This window comes from Zonotrichia albicollis, chromosome 19, assembly GCF_047830755.1.
Source record: "Zonotrichia albicollis isolate bZonAlb1 chromosome 19, bZonAlb1.hap1, whole genome shotgun sequence".
NCBI lineage: Eukaryota > Metazoa > Chordata > Aves > Passeriformes > Passerellidae > Zonotrichia > Zonotrichia albicollis.
Window position 1 is genome coordinate 11,288,837 of NC_133837.1, and position 19,373 is coordinate 11,308,209.

General features: G+C 44.7%; 2 long non-coding RNA genes across 2 annotated transcripts in view; one reads left to right on the forward strand and one right to left on the reverse strand.

Annotated features, from left to right (window-relative positions):
* Window positions 1-2,676: 2,676 nt before the first annotated feature.
* On the reverse strand, window positions 2,677-7,298 carry LOC141731227 (uncharacterized). Its single transcript, XR_012583216.1, has 3 exons — window positions 6,999-7,298; window positions 5,133-6,285; window positions 2,677-3,844 (listed from the first exon to the last, which is right to left on the reverse strand). It is a non-coding gene; the product is annotated as an uncharacterized LOC141731227 (long non-coding RNA).
* A 9,166-nt stretch (window positions 7,299-16,464) lies between these two features.
* Window positions 16,465-19,373, forward strand: part of LOC141731197 (uncharacterized) — a 28,925-nt gene continuing 26,016 nt past the window's right edge. Inside the window, exons 1-2 of the long non-coding RNA XR_012583167.1 lie at window positions 16,465-16,576; window positions 18,553-18,642. This is a non-coding gene — a long non-coding RNA (uncharacterized LOC141731197). The remainder of the gene's footprint in view (window positions 16,577-18,552; window positions 18,643-19,373) is intronic.

The window sequence follows — 19,373 nt, forward strand, 5'->3', positions numbered from 1 at the left end:
CACACATTCCTGGGCATCTCCTCGTGTTCTGCTTCCTTGGCTTGTGGCTCTTCCTGCTCAGCCTGGGTCCCTGGGCTGCAGGTGAGCATCACTTCCCACCCCAGGGCTCAGCAGAACTCATCCCAGCTCTCTGGAAAGGGTGGATGTGTTCCTAAAATTAACCTGGAATCACTATTTTGATAGGCCACTGACAGCTCCAGCGGAACCAAATTGCCATTTGGAATTACCATGAGATAATTTGCCTCATTTACTATTTAAAGATGGGGGGGGGGGGGGGAAAGCTCCTTCTTCCAGACAACTGCAGTGGAGAAATGTTCAGGCGTAGATGATGTCCCAAAACATGTAATTAAAGCTTTAAATAAATGTATGATGACATCTCAGAGTAAGAAATACTTCCTTTGTATTTCAGATAGAAGCCAGCCAGGGCCTTTTCAAAGTCATTTTTTAATAAACAAAGGATATTCCTCTTGTTTTTCCAGACACACAGCTTACAATATTTGGAGTTTTAAGTATGTAATTTAAATTCTTTCACACAGTATGGATTTAAAACCCATCTTCCTTAGAGATGCCTTTGGCTTGCCAAAAGGTAAATGCCTCTGTCTGCTGCTTTTTGTCTTTTTAACTTGAAATGCCGCAGAGCTGCCTGGTCCCACCCTGCAGATTGTCATGTTTGCAAAAGGGAGGAGATGAGAATTATCCCTTTCTCACTGCCCTTAATTAGGAGGATTAAACACCAAGGCAGCTACACAGCATCACAAAGGAGAGGAAAAGATCAGCTGGGGGAGCCAAGTTCTGCATTTGCTGCTTCACTGACAAGGGCACAGACGTGCCAGGAGCAATCCTGCAGCTCTGCTCCTGCTGCTGCTCCAGCTGGGACTCAGAGCAGCAGGGCCATCTTCACCCTGCATGGTGCTGGTGATGGTGGTGGTGATGTGATGGTGGTGATGTGATGGTGGTGATGGTGGTGGTGATGATGTTGTGATGGTAATGGTGATGGTGGTGGTGTAGTGGTGATGGTGGTGGTGATGGTGGTGGAGGTGGTGGTGATGGTGGTGATGATAGTGATGGTGGTGGTGTAGTGGTGATGGTGGTGGTGATGACGGCGGTGATGGTGATGATGGTGGTGTGATGGTGCTGATGATAGTGATGATGATGATGGTGGTGATGGTGGTGGTGATGGTGGTTGTGGTGGTGGTGATGATGATGGTGATGGTGGTGGTGGTGGTGATGACGGCGGTGATGGTGATGATGGTGGTGTGATGGTGCTGATGATAGTGATGATGGTGGTGATGGTGGTTGTGGTGGTGGTGATGATGGTGCTGATGGTGGTGGTGATGGTAGTGATGGTGGTGATGGTGGTGATGGTGGTTGTGGTGGTGGTGATGATGGTGGTGATGGTGGTGGTGGTGGTTGTGGGGTTCACATTCTCTGAACATGAGAGAAGCAGAGAAAAGAATGATCAAAACAATTCTTATCTCATTGGCTGCTCCCGTGTTGTGCCAAAGTAAATGCCAAAGTAAAGTGCAATATGGAGATTGTTTACCCACAGCATCAGGCCCAGGTGTGTGTGCAGACTGCAGGTCAGCAGAGAGTCACAAAATTCTGAGCAGTTGAGTTAAATTAAACATTTGTACCGATCCAGTTTAAATGCATGTAATATAAAATAATATAGTATAATAAAATAATTAATTAACTTTCTAATAAAATAAAGTCCTCCTTGACATTTCCTGCCTTGACATTATTTTTGATAGCTAACAACACTGAGGAGAGCCCTGGAGACCCTGACAGGGCAATCAGAGCCTGTCTGCTCGCATTGCAGAGGAGTCTGGAGAGAAGAAGCGTGCTCACTCCAGAGGGTTTTTGGTACAAAAATGCAATTATAGGGTATAAAAGGAAATGTTTAGAAACACACAAAGCAGGAATGAGTCAGGAGCCTCCTTCACCACAGGACAGGGAAGGCAGAAGGGAAGAGGTGCCCCAGACATGACACCTCCAACACTTCTCCATCCCTGGCAGCAGCTCCCGTCCGTGGGTTCATTTCCCTCCTCCCATCCAGCTCTCCTGGCTGCTGCTCCACGCTCATCCCTTGGCCTCAGCGAGCTCCCAGCTGCTCAGGGCTGGGGAATCTGGGTGGATCCTCTCCCTCTTGGCAGGGAACTTGCACAGCTAAGCACAAACAAGAGGAAAGCACCTCCGTGGTCCGAGCGAGCTGCTCTTGTGTGCGGGGCCTCCAGCACAGCTTTGCTTCCCCCTCCCTCCCTCTGAGCATCCCTGCAGCTGGCTTAGAGCAAAATCCATGGTCAATCCCAACACCAAACCATCCTCTTCCAGGAGGGTGGGGTGAGATATGAACCCTTTGTGGTGAGGCTGGGAAGGCTCTCAGTGCTCCTGTACAAAATCCAACAGGTGGAATGTGACCGTGTTCACAGGGGTCCCAGGATGAGGGAAGAGACGAGGATCTGACTCCATGTTTCAGAAGGCCTGATTTATTATTTTATGATATGTATTATATTAAAACTATACTCAAAGAATAAAAGAAAAGGTTTCATCAGAAGGGTGGCTAAGCTAAGAATAGAATAGGAAAGAATGATAACAAATTGATTGTGTCTCGGCTCTCTGTCCGAGCCAGCTGACTGTGATTGGCCATTAATTAGAAACAACCACATGCGACCAATCACAGATGCACCTGTTGCATTCCACAGCAGCAGATAATCAATGTTTGCATTTTGTTCCTGAGGCCTCCCAGCTTCTCAGGAGGAAAATCCTAAGGAAAGGATTTTTCATGAAAAGATGTCTGTGACAGTGGGCAGCAAGCCTGGGAGCCTGGAGAAGCTCTGTGCAGGCAGGGCTGGTGGAGAAGGGCGAGCTGCACGTCCCTGAAGGGCTGGGGTGACGTGGAGCCCAGAGGTCACAGGGCTGTTTGTCTTGGACACGCTGGGATTGACCGGAAAGCGGCGCCGACCTCTTGAGCAACCCCAGGGCTTGTCCGGCCGGGCAGGGCTCAGCCTGTGCTCAGTTTATGGGATCTGATTTCCAAGATAGCACAAACAAAACAATCCCTCTGCAATGGGCTCCTGCCATGGAGATGGGAACAGCCTGCTGGTGCCATTAAAGGTTAAATCACAGCAAATCCCATCCCTCGCCTGCCCTGCTGGGCTCTGCGCACGCGTTATTTAATGAGTATTTACTTTGTGGAATTGCTTTTATTGGTAGTTAACTGCATAGTGGTCTCTGTGGGACAGCTGGTGCACCATTTGAAAGGAATATTCCTCAACCCTTGCTGAGTGAAATTGTTTTTGTAGACAAGTGGAGGCTTTGGGGCCATTAAGAGGATAAAACACAGATTGTTTGCAGAGGGTATTTATTTTATTTTAATGGCTTTTGAAGAGAGGAGCTTTTATTGTTTTATTTGTCTATTGTTAGCAGGCAGAAGGGCTGGGAGAGGCACAGATGTTCCCTTTGCTGTTGGCTGGGCCAGGCCCCAAACCCAGGGCAGAGGGTTTGAACCTCTCTCTGAAGCTGCTGTAACATTTTCCAAATCTTGAAACAGCTCCTCTGCCCAGCACTTTCTCAGTAAAACCACTGAGGGCTGGGCTGGGACTCCCTGTATCATGATTTAAAATCTGGACAGTGGATGAGGCAAGGATTGTGTACAAACCAGAGAAAATGAAGGGCTTTGTGCTTTCTTCCAGTGATGGGGAAATCACAGATGGATCCCAAACCTCCAGCTCTCAGCCCAGCCCCAGTTCATCCAGACCACAAAGGAAAACAGCCAAGCTCCAGTTCTGGGGCAGGGCAGGCTGTGATGGACGTTGGGACACCTTTGTCCTCAAAAGCAAATCCTCTAAAGAGAAGAGCAGCAATAATTTCCAGTAGCTAATGAGCTGCCTCAGGAGTTAATTGAACATTGTGTCCCTCCATGGAGGAGGCTGCCTGACCCCTCTGTGTCTGCAGGGACACTGATTTCAATTATTTAGAGGGGGAAATTCTATAACTCTGGGTGTGTTTGCTCTTGCAATGCCCCAGCCTATCCCAGGGGAAAGCACAGGCTGGGAAATGAGGGTTTGGTGGGAAGATAAAGTGGAACTGCTAAAGGAGGTGGGGATGGGTGTTGTGTATCCTGGGGGCACATTGTGGGTGAGAGCAGGGTTTGGGAAGGACCTTGGATGGCACTGGAAGTGCCAAGGGGTCAGTTATGGGAGGGAGGAGAAAGCACCTTCCTCTTCCTCCTCTTCCCTTTCCCTTTCCCTTTCCCTTTCCCTTTCCCTTTCCCTTTCCCTTTCCCTTTCCCTTTCCCTTTCCCTTTTCCCTTTCCCCTTTTCCCTTTCCACTTTCCCCTTTTCCCTTTCCCCTTTTCCCTTTCCTCTTTCCCTCTTCTCTTCCTCCTCCTCCTCTGCTGTTTCATTCCAGCACCTCTCTACACCTTGATTTTTGGGAAAGGCCCTCCTGTATCAGAACTGCCAGGGGAGGAAAAGGAAAGGGAGTGAATGGGTCAATTTTAAACAGTTTTTCAGAGTTTGTTGCACTGAGGGGAGGGGGGAAATTTTCATCCTCAGTCCAGAGTGGAAATTGTAAATTAACACATAAATTGGGATGGCCAAAAGCAAGCTGCAGAGTGGTCAGGTGTGTGTGAGCACAATGTCAGCCAGGGGGAAAAATCCTTCCACTTCCAGGCAGCTTTTGGGATTTTGGGACATCACTGCCTTGCTCTGCTTTTCCAGTGGGTTTTTCTATTAGTGTGTGTGTTTGTTTTTCCCCTTCCTTTCCCTATTAATCTCTGCTGCCACCAGGGTCACCTCAGCCTTGGCTCTGTGCTGGCCACAGAAGGGTGGCAATGACTTTTCTGGGGGGTTGTCTCTGTGCACACAGGATTGGGTAATAAAAGTAACGATTTTGGAACACAGTGCTCATGTAGGGGTTTGTCCAGCAGCTTATTCTGCAATACATGTGGCAATAACTAAGAAAGAAAACAATAAAAAATAAAGGAGGAGCTGGGAAGGGCCTTGAGAGAGCTCAGCTCCATTCCTGAGGGTGCTGGGCTGGATGTGGTGGCTCAGAATGGGGCTGCTCACACCAGCCTGGTCACTGCCACCTCCTCTGCCCTTCTGACCACCAAACTGTTTGGATTTTACCTGCTCAGCAGCTTTGCTTCCTGTTTTCTCTCTTCATTGAGAAGCAGCACCAAAGCTGAGATTTTTATCACCAGCAGAACGTAAACCAAGGAGAATCCATGAATCCCTTGCAGTAACAGAATTCCTGCTGAGACTCGGAATGTTCTCTGTTATCAGCACAGTCCTGTGTCCAGATCAAATTAAAATGGAATTATGGTGCTGGGACCCCATGGAGGTTCAGATATCTCTGTGTAAAATCCCCCCCAGCATTTTAAACATGAATTCCTATGCCAGAGCAATGATCTTGGGCTGAAGCTGCCCTCTAGTTCTGCTTGGTTCATCTCATTTCACACCAGGAAACTCCTTTCGAAGCATTAAAATAGGATAGTTTTAATGGGGCTCAGAAGGAGGGGTCTCTTACCAGCAGAAAATTCAGCTGTTTTTCAGCTCTGTCCTTCTTTATGGACCCTTTGCCACCAACCAGGGAGACCAGGGGGTGTTTAATCCCTGTTCTCCTCCCCTGGCACCTCCACGAGTAGGAAACATCTCTGACCTTGTTTCTCTCCACATTTTCAAGCCTCTGCAGCCCATGGAGAAGGACTCAGGTAGAATTTTCCAGTCCCAGTGTGCTGGATGGAGAAAGCCTTGGAGAGAGCTGGTGCCAATTTTAGCACAAGTTCCTGCAGCAGAAATAGATCTTGCCGAGCTCACATTTAAATCTCAGTAAATTATATCTCAGGTTAAAGTATTTCTTCAAGCGCCGTGGGGGAATTTCAGGCTGGCTGTGTTCCTCATCACAGGAGATGGGCTGGAAATTACAGTCATTTGGAAAGAACATGGATTTGAGTCCCAGGGCCCGTGGTGAAAGTCAGTGCACAGTGAATTATTCCACTCAGTTCCTGTTCACACATGGATTCAGCTGCAGCTCGAGCCATTTCCAGAGAATCCCATTTCTGCTCCAAGGACTCTTGGGGGGTTTTGTGCTTGTCCTGGTGTTTTTCATCCCCCTGCCCTTGCTGCCCATCCAGGGGCAATGCCAGGGAGGTGCCTTTGCTCGTTTGCTGGGTGCAATAACCACAGAGAAGGATTTGTTCCTGCTGCCCTTGGCTTCTGTGGTGGTGGGAAGCAAAAAGCTGAGGAGCCCTTGGAGTCATTTGTGTCCTGCCTGGTGGAGCTGTTGATGTTATGTGGGGATGTTTGTTTAATATTTATGTTAAAATATAATATATAATGTAAACTAAACTAATACAATATAAATTAATATAAACTAATATAAACTAAACTAAACCAAACTAAACTAATATAATATAATATAATACATAACATAACATATATTATAATATATATACTATATACTATATACTATATACTAGATACTATATATATTATATACTATATAGTATATATTATATACTATATACTTTATACTATATAATATAATATATAATATATAATATATAATATATAATATTATATATATAATATATTATATATTATATATTATATATTCTATTCCATTCTATTCTATTTAATATTATTAATGTTTATTTAATATTGAAGATTAAATATAATATTTATATAAGAAACTGTCAGGGAAATTGCCTGCTCAGAACAGCAAGCTTTCCCCTTGGCCATGGTGTGGGTGCCCTGTTGGCTCTGACTGCCACACTCTGAGAGCTCCCAAAAACATCTGCGAACCAAATGGCTCAAAGAACAGGAGAAAAGCCTCGATTTTAGCTGTGTTTGAAATTTTTCCTCATTTTCTAAATTTTCTACCTTTCTTCCCAGCCCAGCTGATGGGTGCAGAAGTTTTGGGGGTTCAGGGGACAAGCCCTGCACTCCATCCCTCTTTTTGTTGTCAGGGAAAGATCAAAAATGAATATTTACCCAGCTGCTGCCCATCTTCACCATCAACCCGTGGGTGGTGATTGCAGCTATTGCTGAACTCCCAATTTATTCATGACATGCAGATTGCAGGGCCATGATTACAGCCGAGGCTGCTGTCACTCTGCTGGATGCCCGAGGATCCACATCTCCCGAGGGCTGCCATTGTTTGCTCTGGAGACACAGCAAGCAGGGGAAAGCTGCAAAATGCCCTTGAAAGCAAGGGGAGAGCTGAGCTCTTTCTTTGCCTGGCCTGAGCTTGTCCCGTGATATTCTGGATGTTCTTGTGGGAGCTGGCACAGGCTCCAAGGGGCTTCAGCAGAGCTGAAATAGCTCTGGGTTGGGCACGGCCCTGGTGGTGCTCAGGAGCCTGCTGGGATGTGGGCACGGTGGGGAGGAAGGGCTGGGCATGGCCAGAGTGCCAGGCTGGGAATTCCTGCCTTTCTGCTCCTGGTGGGATCTCACATCAGCATGGATTCTGTTAATTTAATAATTCTTTTTATTGTCCTATGATGCCATTATAATTCTTATAACTTATAATTATTGTAGTTTTCCTATTATATATTACAATTCTTATAATTCTTGTAATTTTCCTATTATATTTTATAATTCTTATAACTTCTTATAAATTCTTATAATTCTTGTAATTTTCCTATTATATCATTGTAATTCTTATAACTTCTTATAATTCTTGTAATTTTCCTATTATATCTTATAAATCTTAGAATTTCTTAAAATTTCTTATACTTCTTATAATCTTCCTATTACATCGTTATAATCCTTTCCTTTCCTTTCCTTTCCTTTCCTTTCCTTTCCTTTCCTTTCCTTTCCTTTCCTTTCCTTTCCTTTCCTTTCCTTTCCTTTCCTTTCCTTTCCTTTCCTTTCCTTTCCTTTCCTTTCCTTTCCTTTCCTTTCCTTTCCTTTCCTTTCCTTTCCTTTCCTTTCCTTTCCTTTCCTTTCCTTTCCTTTCCTTTCCTTTCCTTCCCTTTCCTTCCCTTTTCCCTTTTCCCTTTTCCCTTTTCCCTTTTTCCTTTTTCCTTTTTCCTTTTTCCTTTTTCCTTCCCCCTGCACAAATTAATTAAACATTTACACACTTTCAGAGTCAGATATTGCACACAAACTCAATTTTATCCCAAGTCATTAAATTCATACTTTAAAGCCCATTTTTAATGTGCCCCTGTGGGAACATTAAAAGAACATTTTGTGGAGTTATAGAATTGCAGCTCTGTGCTACAAGCACTGGCAGGGGGACTCAGGAGCTGGGGACACAAACAGGCAGATTTTACACCCAGAAAGGGTCAAAATTAAAGATTTAAGAAGAAAAGCAACAGCTTTTCTGACAGAAAGGGTAAAATTTAAAGGTTTAAGAAGAAAAGCAGCAGCTTCTTGAAAGGCATAAAGTGAGTTTGATTCCAAATATAATTTAAAAATAAACTTTGTCTTTCAATAAGCTATGATCCAGAATGATGGCTTCCTAGCCTTTAAGATGTTCCAAACAAACAATATTAATTCCTGGGGACAAAAAAACCCAAATCATCCTCCTCTCTCCCAGGTGCCCTCTGCAAATTGAATTCACAGCCCTGAAAACCCAGAGATGATGCCAAGCATTTTAATCTTACCAGAAATAAACAGTGAGCCCCGATTTACATAAAAATCGACGTGTGAAATGATTTCAGTGCCAACATTGTGACACTCTGGGTGTCTGGGGTGACTTTGGGGCCACTCAGGGCTTTTTCTAGGTGGATGCTGCTGAGATGCTGGCTGTGGTTCTTTTCAGGGGTTTGTAGGAAAAATTCCCTGGGGAGAAAAAGCTCTGCTTCAGGAAAAACCCCAAAGGGAAATGGAATGGAAAGAAGGAGCAAATTCCCCAAGGAGAATTCTGGAATTCTTCCTGGCAGGGGGATTTGAGGGCTCTGCATTATCAAAGCTCCTGCCCTCTCCAGTTGTGGGATGAAATATTTCAGCTTGGGGTGAAAAGAAGCTCAGGAAAGATGCTTTAATGGCTGCCTCTGATCTGAAAACCAAATATTCCCTGAATTGCTGCCCACACAAGGAAAACATCCCTGAGCTGTGCTGGAATTTACTGCAAGAGGATGCACTGAAGTTTATATCCAAGCACAGAGTCTCTGCATTTGCAGACCTTTGGAGAGATTACTTTTATCTTCTTTCCACTATTAAATATAGCTCAGCTCTGCTGTGCTTTCCCACGAATAAAATTTGCTGGTGATTACTTCTAGGAATCATCCATGGAGGGTTTTTAAGGGGCTGTTTTTAAGGAGAGTTTTCAAGGAGCGGTTCAGCTGTGTGTTTGTGCTAGATGGGATCAGTGCTGTGTAATCCACAGTGTTCCCTCTGCTCTGGGATTATTTTTTGGCTGCTTTATGTGGGAAGGAACCTTCCCTGCTTCAGCACTTTGCCTGAGTTTTAAATCTGAAATTGGGGTGGATTTTTTGGAGAGGAGTGTGGAGACTGCAGGGACTCTTCTTCTGTGTATTAATGCTTGTCTAGAATAACTCCCTAGGCTGCAGAAAAGTTTATCTAGTGAGATATTAGGAAGTTCTAAGCTTAATAATGGAGCTCTGTGCATTGTGTTTGAAGGCTCACAAGCAGGTATTGTATTTGAAATAAGCAAGCATTGTTTACCAAAGGTACCTGTTCTTATAGTGATTAGAACTATTGTCAATGTGCTTTTGCTTTGTGTGATTGGTCAAAAAGCTTATAAAGTGAGTTGTAACATTAAGTTCTTTTTCTGCTCCTGGGATGTGGGCTGGTGGCATCTTCCCATTGTCATGGCCATGTAATGAGACTGATGCTGAAAAATAAAACAGTTCAAGGCTGTTCCTCAGCAGTCCCATCCCATTTGTGATTTGTACAGAGCCCCCAGCCAGCAACAGATGCTCAGCTCATGGAAGGGAGCAGCTCCTGAGGGAAGGAATTTCAGCTCATGGAAGGGAGCAGCTCCTGATCCCTGCTGGGGGAAGGAATTTCATCTCATCTCCTCCCAGGCAAACCCACCAAGGGAGGAGGAATCACACACATCCAGTGCCAAACGGTGAATGATGACTCAAGGGATGAAAATCACACTTCTTTATTGCCCAGATTCATCTCCCTGAGCCTGGCAAGCAGCACCAGATGCTCCTCTTCTCAGCTGCTTTATTGGATTCTGGGACACCCTGGTAATTGCTGTGAGTGGGAGATGATTCCCCAGCAGCTGGCATGTGCTCACACTGATCCTGGACACTTGTCAATCCACTTAGGGACAGCGCAGGCTGCTCCCTGTGCTGCCTCAGGCAGTCTGGGAATTCTTAGTTTTCTATTATATCATTATAATTCTAATTCTTATCATTCTTATAATTTGCCTGTTATATCATTATAATTCTTATAACTTCTTATAATCCTTATTAATATAATATAATAAAATATAATATAATATAATATAATATTATATTATATTATATTATATTATATTATATTATATTATATTATATTATATTATATTATATTATATTATATTATATTATATATAATATATATATTTATATAATTTTTATTTATTTATTTATTTTATTTTATTTTATTTATTTATTATATATTATATAATATATAATTTATATATTATATTATATTATATTATATTATATTATATTATATTATGTTATGTTATGTTATGTTATGTTATGTTATGTTATGTTATGTTATGTTATATTATATTATATATATATTATATAATATATATATAATATATATAACCTGAAAAACCTGAAAAATACAAAACCTGAAAAATACAAAAAAATAGAAAAGGCACCATGCCCATAGCAGTAGAGGCGGCTCAGACCTTCTGTCCTTTTGTTCCCTCTGGCCTCCATGCAAAGACAGATCCGACCTGTGCAGAGCTTTGGCTGTAAGTGAGCAGGGAGGGAATCTGCAATCAGTGAATCTGGATGCCAGGGGGGGCTTCACCCCCATTGGGAATCTGAGTTTGGGATTAACAAGATTTTCAGACCTGCTGAAGCTTTGGGTTCTTGGTATTTTTGCCTCTTGGACTGACACATCAAATGTGGGTTGTGCATCAGGGGCTGATGTGTCAGGAGCCATAAAGAAATCTTAATTCCCATAGGAATGTGCTCCTCCCATCCATCTGGTATTAGTTGTGCCCAGGATGGTCAGTGAGGGCCTTGCACCTGGGAGGAGCACTCACTTCTTAATTTCCATGCAGGAAAATGGGCACAGAGACCTCCTGTGCTAAACTCCATCAGAAATGCTGAGAAAACCTGGAAAGCCCTGCTCCCATTTCCTGCTGCAAATCCCCCACAACAGACCCTGAAATCCAGGGCTGGCAGCCAAACCCTCTCGAGTCAATGGAAAGATTCCCCTTGACTTTAATGGTCTTTGCATGAGTGCCTAATTCCTTCCTGTTCACAGCCTCTCGTGGCCTCAGCCATGGAAACAACAGCAGCTCTGAAGTGCTGCAGCGAGCTGTAAACCCTTCAGAGCAGCACCATGGCACATTTCCCTGTGCTGCCAGCCACTGGGAATGGGATTTGTTTGACAAAAAGCACAAAAAGCTGATCTGTGTGCTGTGGCTGTAGTGTTTGAATGCAATGAGGGTTTGAACAGAGCAGGCAGCGAGGCTGGAGAGGGGCTGGGAACACAAAAACCTTGTGAGGAACCCCTGAGGGAGCTGGGGTCTGAGCCCACTGTCCCACTGGAGAAAGGGAAAATAAAAATCCAGGCAAGTTTCATTGAATCATGAGTTTATTTACTTTGCCCAGCCACAAAACAAAGCATATTCACCCAGAGGGAAATGAAACAGAGGTGCAACAGAATCATCTGTGCTCCAAAGGAAACCGCCAGCTCCTTGTGGGAGGGGTGTAAAGCTGTTGATGGGAATGATCCTGCCATGGTCCTGTGGCCTCTGTGATTTTGGTTACTCCAGGCTGTGATCAGACCATCCTCATCCCAGTCCAGCTGGCCTCTGGCCCCAGTGGTTTCAGTTTACGCAGTCCCAGAAATGTCTTTGTGCTGCTTTCTGCAGCCTGGCTGCTCCCTGCAGGGTTCTTGCTTATGAAACTACAGGGCAATTTAAAAATTCAGCTCTTTTTAATACAGAATTGGTGTCTCCTGCTATGAATATTGCAGTGCTGTGTTCTGCTTGGAATGATGCTGCTCCAGCACTCAGCGCTGCTTGTTCATTTTCCTGTCTGAACCTGGCCAGGCCCATCAAATCAAAACCTGCCCTAAAATGCTGCAATTTCTCAGATTACACTTCATGCATGGGGAATGGACACATTCACATGATGCTGCCAGGATGGCTGCGCTGGGAGAGAAGGTTCTGCAAAATGAGGAGAGAAAGTTCTGCATGAGGACAGAAGGGTTTGCACTTGGGGAGAAAGATTTGCATGAGGAAAGAAGGTTTTGCTCAGCGTGGAGAAGGTTTTGCTCCATAGAGAAGGTTTTGCACTGTGGGAGAAGGTTTTGCACTATGAGAAAAGGTTTTCCATGAGTAGAGAAAGTTTTGCTCTGTGGAGATGTTTCTGCATGAGCAGAGAAGGTTTTCCTCAGTGTGGAGAAGATCTTGCTCCATGGAAAAAATTTTGCTCTGTGTGGAGAAGGTTTTGCTTCATGGAGAAGGTTTTGATCTGTGTATGGAGAAGGTTTTGCTCCATGGAGAATGTTTTGCACTATGAGGAGGAGGTTTTGCTAAATGTGAAGAAGGTTTTGCACTATGGGGAAGGTTCTGCACAAGGAATTTGGCACTGTGTGAGCTGTACAGCCCATAGAGACCCCACTGGTGGGTGGTATATATTATATTATATTATATTATATTATATTATATTATATTATATTATATTATATTATATTATATTATATTATATTATATTATATTATATTATATTATATTATATTATATTATATTATATTATATTATATTATATGTATTATATGAAAATTATATACTAAAACTATACTAAAGAAAGAGAAAGGAGGCATCAGAAGGCTACACAAGAATGAATAATAAAAAACCTGTGAGTGACCACAGAGTCTGACACAGCTGGTCTGGGATTGGTCATTAATTAAAAACAATTCACATGGAATCAATTAAAGATGCACCTGTTGGGGAGCAACCTCCAGCCCACATTCCAAGCAATCAGATAATTATTGTTCGCATTTCTTTTCTGAGGCTACTCAGCTTCTCAGCAGAACAATCCTGGCCGGGGGATTTTTCAGAAAATACCATGGTGGCATGCTGGCAATGTGATTTATGGGGCTGGGAGGGTGTCTGTCACTTGCAGTGGCAGATGCCTCGTGGATTGTGACATCTGAGCAGGGTGAGAGGGGTTTCAGTGCAGGGAGCAGCCTCTGTGTGCCAGGGGGGCGCCGGGCTGGGCTGCTTCCTGGTGGGAGGGAATTTTCTAAATCAGATTTTTATGAGGTGTCTAATTGAGTCATCATCCCTGCCCCCCCTGCATGCACAAACATTTGCTCTGCCCTGAAATGTGAGATGAGCAAGGCTGGTGAGAAATGTCTGCGTGCAGCAGGGGAGCAGAGGAGGGCGAGGAAAGACAGAACTCCTCCCTTGCCAGCCTTTAGAACAAGATTGTAAAAAATCCCATAGAAAAAAATAACAACAACAGAAAGAGCTTGTGGTTTCCTAAGTCAGTTTGCATTTCTGGAAGTTGATGACCCCCTGGATTACTGTTGTTTTTTTTAGATCTCTTTCAATTATTTTTTTTTAGGATGGTTTGTCTGCAGCGTGGCTGTGTGTGGGTAGAGAGCTGGAAATACGCAGAGGGAAAAAAAGAGCTAAAAAATGGGCAGGAAAAGGAGGACTGCGTATGCTTTCTTCTCCTTATATATATAAAAAAAAGATTAAAAAAGAGCTTGAAGCTGTTAAAGATTTGGGTTTGTAGGGGTGGAGCACAGGCAGATGAAGCTGATCCTGAACACCATGAATAATACAGGATTTTTTTGCCTCCCTGCTCGACTGCAGGAGAGCTGTGTCTCAGAGAAAAACCTCTCCAAAGTTGTGATTTACATCCCTTGGAAGCTGCAGAGAGCAGAGGGGATGCAGCCAAACCATCCCAGGGAGCTGGATGCTGTCTGTGCTGGACCTGCAGGAAATTGGTTCCTTTTTTTGCCCAGCTTTTGGTGTCACATCTCATTTGGGCGTTTTTGCTCTGAAAACAGTCTGGTCCTCCAGAAATATTTCTGTTTTCTTGTGCATATGCTGAGCTGAGCCCTGCTGGTCTCCTTGGGACGTGGCTGCTTTGCAGGAGCTCCAAAAAAAAAGGGAATTTCTGTCCCTGAGTGGAACAAAGTGGGACCTGAGTGCCAAGGGCTGCTCCAGAGCACGTCCTGCCCTCTCTGCTGCTCTGGATTTTTATTGTTTGCACTGCCAGAGGGTCCAGAAGGGACCTGTGGAGGGAAATTAAATCAAAAACCCACTTGTTGCATCCTTGTCTGGAGGTGATAAATGCAACTTCCCACGCTGCAGGGTGTGAGTGGCTCTGTGCTGGCAGGGGCTGGCTTGGGCCAATCCAATGCCCATTGAATTTTCATTTTTTCTCCACCCTGAAACTCTGGAGACATGCCAAGAAAGCTTTTTTATTTTTTTGGTTTAGTTTTTCTCTTTTTTTTTTGTTTTGTTTTGTGTTTTGTTGTTTTATATTTTCCCAGTTACCAGCCAGACTATCCACCTGGTTCATTCTGCGCCCATTGCTCCTTTCCAGCACTAAAAGGTTTTATTTTATTCATTTATTATTTTATTTGGAAACTTCAGCTTTGCTCTCTCCCATTGTTCCCCTCAGCTGGAAGCTTCCCTTTAAAACATTAATATCCTTTTTTTTTTTTTTTTTTACTCCTAGCAGGTTAATTAATACTTGATTCATCACCTTGAAAGCTGATGGGTGTTTATTCAGATCCTGGAGGCAATGAATGCCTGCTATAAATAAATCCCCCATCACTGCCAGCCCATATTTATTGATTCTCCTTCTCTTCTTGGCTCTAAAGGAGTTAATCCCAAACTTCTCCCAGGCTTAGTTTGGGGTTGGCCTGGCTCCTGCTTGAGCTTTGCTGTGCAAACATGGTGATTTTAATGAGGGAAAAAAAGCAGATTTGTGCAGAGAGACCCAGACAGCTCAGCAGGATCTCTCCAGCCTGGGTCAGCAAAAGCCACTGCAGTTTGTGGGTGTTTTTATGGGCTGGGAGGGCTCTGGATCTCTCAGAAATATTATTTAGTTTTGGCTTTTGGAGAGCCTTTTCCAAGCTCTCATCTGCTTCAAATAAATGGTGTTTATCGTCTTTGTCTCCAGCCATTGTCATCGGTGACCTTAATTAGGTCAGATTGAAAATAATGTTGAGTTTGTCACTCATGCAGAATTTGAAACATCATTATTTGCTTCTGCTGTTAACTCACACATTCCTCCTGGGTGCTGCTCTGTCCCCACGAGCAGAATTTGGGGTTTCTTCATAAGTGAGGCCAATTTTGGGGCTCAGAATTTGGGGTTTTTTTCCCCATAAGTGAGGCCATTTCTGGGGCTCAGAATTTGGGGTTTCCCCAGGACTTGGGGCTCAGAATTTGGATTTTCCCCATAAGTGAGCCTCTGGACTCCCATGATTGTTTAACAGTCTCAGTTTTTGCACATTTTCCCACCCCTCATGGAAGTGTCAAGCCCAAAGGAGCAGCCAGACATTTTCATGATTATTTCAAAATCCGTGCTGCTCTGGATGATGAACTTCCTTTTTTTTTTTAATTTCTATTTTTTTTTTCCAGGGACACTGCCTCATCCATTTTTAATTCCTGATCTTGGCAGCGCTGGTTGAATTAGAAACAGAACAACTGAGTTTAATGAGAGCAAGATTAATGCAGATGAGCTTGGCTGGGGCTGATCCAGCTGAGGAGAGGTGATTGTCTCTCCTCACCTCCTTTCCTTGGTGGCTGTCACACCCCAGCCCCACTGGAGCAGGGAATATTCCCATCCCAGCTCCTCACCTGCACGAGGGATGCTCATTAACCTGCTTCACTCAGGATATTTTGCTCATTAACCCCTGGCAGGTGCTCTGGACCATCCCCAGCCCTGCAAGGTGAGGAAGGTGAGGATGATGTGCATGGGCACAGGAGGATCCTCCCTCTGGATGGGAAGGAGATTTTGGCTGTTTTGTGAGCTCCGGGGATGGTTGTGATCCACACCTGTTGTCTGTCCCTCTGTGCAGAGATTCTGATTTATTTTTGGGTCATATAAGCAGCAATTAGTGATAATGGAGAGCCCAGGACATCCCTCACTGGGCTGAGCTCTCCCATTCCCCCACCCGAGCTCCAGGACTTGCTTTCCCCCATAAAATCCCATATTTGCAGAGTGAGTGCTTTTATCACCAAGGAAAAATGGGGGAGGCTGAGCTGAGCTAATTCAATTTGATTCTGTGGGCAACTGGCAGCTTTAGATCCCTGTTTTATTTTATTTCTTTATGTGTTTTATTCAGGTGATGCCCTGTCCTTCCCACCAGTGTCCTCAGCATCTCCCCAGCCTGGTGGGACCAGTTCTGTGCTGCTGACCTGGCCAGGTGATGTCAAGAGAAATCAGGTTGTTTTTTTTGTTTTTTTCCCATTTTCACTTGTTACAAACCATTGTTGCCTTCCCATCAGCCAGCTCAGGACAGGAGCGCTGCTTTAGCTCCGTGTCACCAAGGAGAAATTAAATATTGTCATTAAAAAATCCCAGCCTTGCATCATCTTCTCAGGCACACAGGAAGAAACCTTTGCAATTAAATTCCCTCTGCTCCAGCAGGAGGGCAGAGGTTCCTCCTTTTTTCCCCCCTTTTCTGTGATGATGATATTCTGGGATTTTAGAGCAGCAGGGGGGGAAAAAAGCCTGTTTGATTTTCCTCATTATGTTAAGCCTGGTTTTACTTTCTGATTGCCAAAGCATGATAAATGGAACACAGATTACCTAGAGATTTTCAAAGATTTGCTTTCAATTTGATTGTTCCTGAGCCTTATTAAGCCTGCAGGTTTTATCTACACTTTGTTCTTCCAGTGGAGTAACATTACCATGTATTAATAGCCTTATTTTTTTTTCCATTTTAAATGAAAACCAGACAGAGGCTTCTCGTGCTTTGCTTTCAAATCCTATTTTAAAAAATATTGATCATGTGTGAGTGTTGTTTTTCCTTTCCCCCTGACCCTGCTGGCTCTGTAAAGGACATTTCCCAGGGAAATGCTTCCAGTCGTGGATCTCTGGGCATTGCTGGGTGCAGTTTTGGGGATTAAGGGATGCATTTCAGAAGGTGCAATGTATAGATGATAAAAAAAAGCGGTTTTCAACAGAAAATTAAGATTTAAAAGCAGGAGCTGTAAAATCAGGGAATACAGAGGAGCTTAGGCAAGGAAAGGTAACCCTTGATGTGCTCAGGTGCATCTTGCAGGAGTCAATGCCATTGGAAGAGTTTGTCCTCCATGATTTTAGGAGAAACAGCCCCAAACCCATGGCTTTAGGAGAAATGGCACAGCCTGAGTGGCTTGTTTACAAGGGAATGTTTTCTTTTTAAGAACAGGGATTGTTTTTGCAGCAGCTCCAGCCCTGCCTCATAAACCAAATATTGCCCAAGCACTCCAGGCTCAGGATGACGTGGTTGTTGCTGGAATGGCAGTGCTGAATATCCAAAATGTGTTTCTTGGTGGAGCCTGGGGGGTTTTGTGCTCTGTGTCCCCAGATGTGACCCAGAGGAGTGGTGGGTCCTTGTGGCTGAGCCAGGGGATGTGGCTGGGGCTGAGCTGGGGGAGGATTTGGGTTTATTTTAACACAATAACACAATAACTCAAGGCCAGCTCTCACTATCCTGCAGCAGGGGAGCATCCCCTCAATTTCTCAGTGTTTCCAGTGTGACAGGGGCTGCACTTTGCTGCTGGTTCTGGTTTTACCTCAGCATTTCCTCTGCCCCCCTTCCCAACAGCATCCAGCACCTGCACTTCTGAGAGAATCCAGAGAGTTTTCCCCCAGGAACATCCTCTCACTATCACCACTCCATGCAGGATGCCAGATTTGATGAAAATGCTCTGATCTGTTCTGACAAATCCTCCGTTCCTAAGTAGATAATAACCAGAAAATCTTGCTAAATAAATCCTGCTTTCGGATCTGTGCCCACACTTTGTCATTCTTTCCTTACCAATTAACTGCTCCCTCTTGCCCTGAGCTGGGAGCATCCTCCAGGGGGAAAGGAGACACAGATTTATGGAGCGTGGTGTGGGGCTGGGAGGAGAGTTATGGCTGCAAAAAATGAGAGTCTGATTTGGTAGCACTGAGGCAGGACTGACCAGAACCTCTCTCCTCAGCTGGACAGGGATTAAAGTTTGCAGATAGCCACAATCCCAACTGCAGCAGGAAGGGCTGGGATATCTTCCCATGATACAGAATCAAAGAATGGCTTGGGTTTGGATAAAAATCCCTTAATTCCAACCCCCCTGGGCATGGGCATAACGGGATTTCAGGGAAGCTGGCACTGGAGGAGAGACAGGAATATATTGAAATATTATCCATTCATTTTCCTTTTTTCCTTTCAGTATCAAGTGGATATATTTGATATTGATTTCCCTTTGGGCAAAGGGAATTACAGGACCTGTCTGCCCCCAAAACTCTGCTGCATCAATGAGGTAAGAGCTCCACCAGGGACAGGTTGAGAAGGGAACATCCCTGCTGCTGCTGTGGCTGCTGCACCCCCGTGGCCACCAGCCTCATCCCAGCACCTGTGGGGCAGCTGCTCCACCTCCTCCTTCCCAAAGCCCTCCAGTGGTGGTGCCGAGCTGCAGGAAAGACCTGGGAATAAAAGTTGGGTTTGGGAATAAAAGTTGGGTTTGGGAATTAAAGTTGAGCTGGCTCAGCTGGGCAACAAAACCAGAAAATCCTGGTGATGCAGATCTGCAAGGGGCTGGGGTTTGGGCAAGGTTGGAGGGATTTGGCGATGGAGGGATGTGAGGACAGAGATGGCAGGGATGTGGGGATGCAGGGATAAAGGGATGTGGGGATGCAGGGACTCAGGGTTTCAGGGACACAGGGATGTGGGGATGCAGGGATTCAGAGATGTGGGGATTCAGAGATGCAGGGATTAAGGGATGTGGGGATGCAGGGAATAAGGATTCAGGGATCCAGGGATGTGGAGACGCAGAGATTCAGGGACAGAGGGATGCAGGGATTTGGGGTTGAGGGATTCAGGGTTGCAAGGATTCATGGATTCAGGCCTGGATGCAGGGATTCAGGGATGTAAGGATTCAGGGACGCCAGGATTCCGGGATTCAGGGATGCAGGGCCGCAGGGACACAGGGATTCAGGGACACAGGGATTCAGGGACGCCAGGATTCGGGGATTCAGGGACACAGGGATTTAG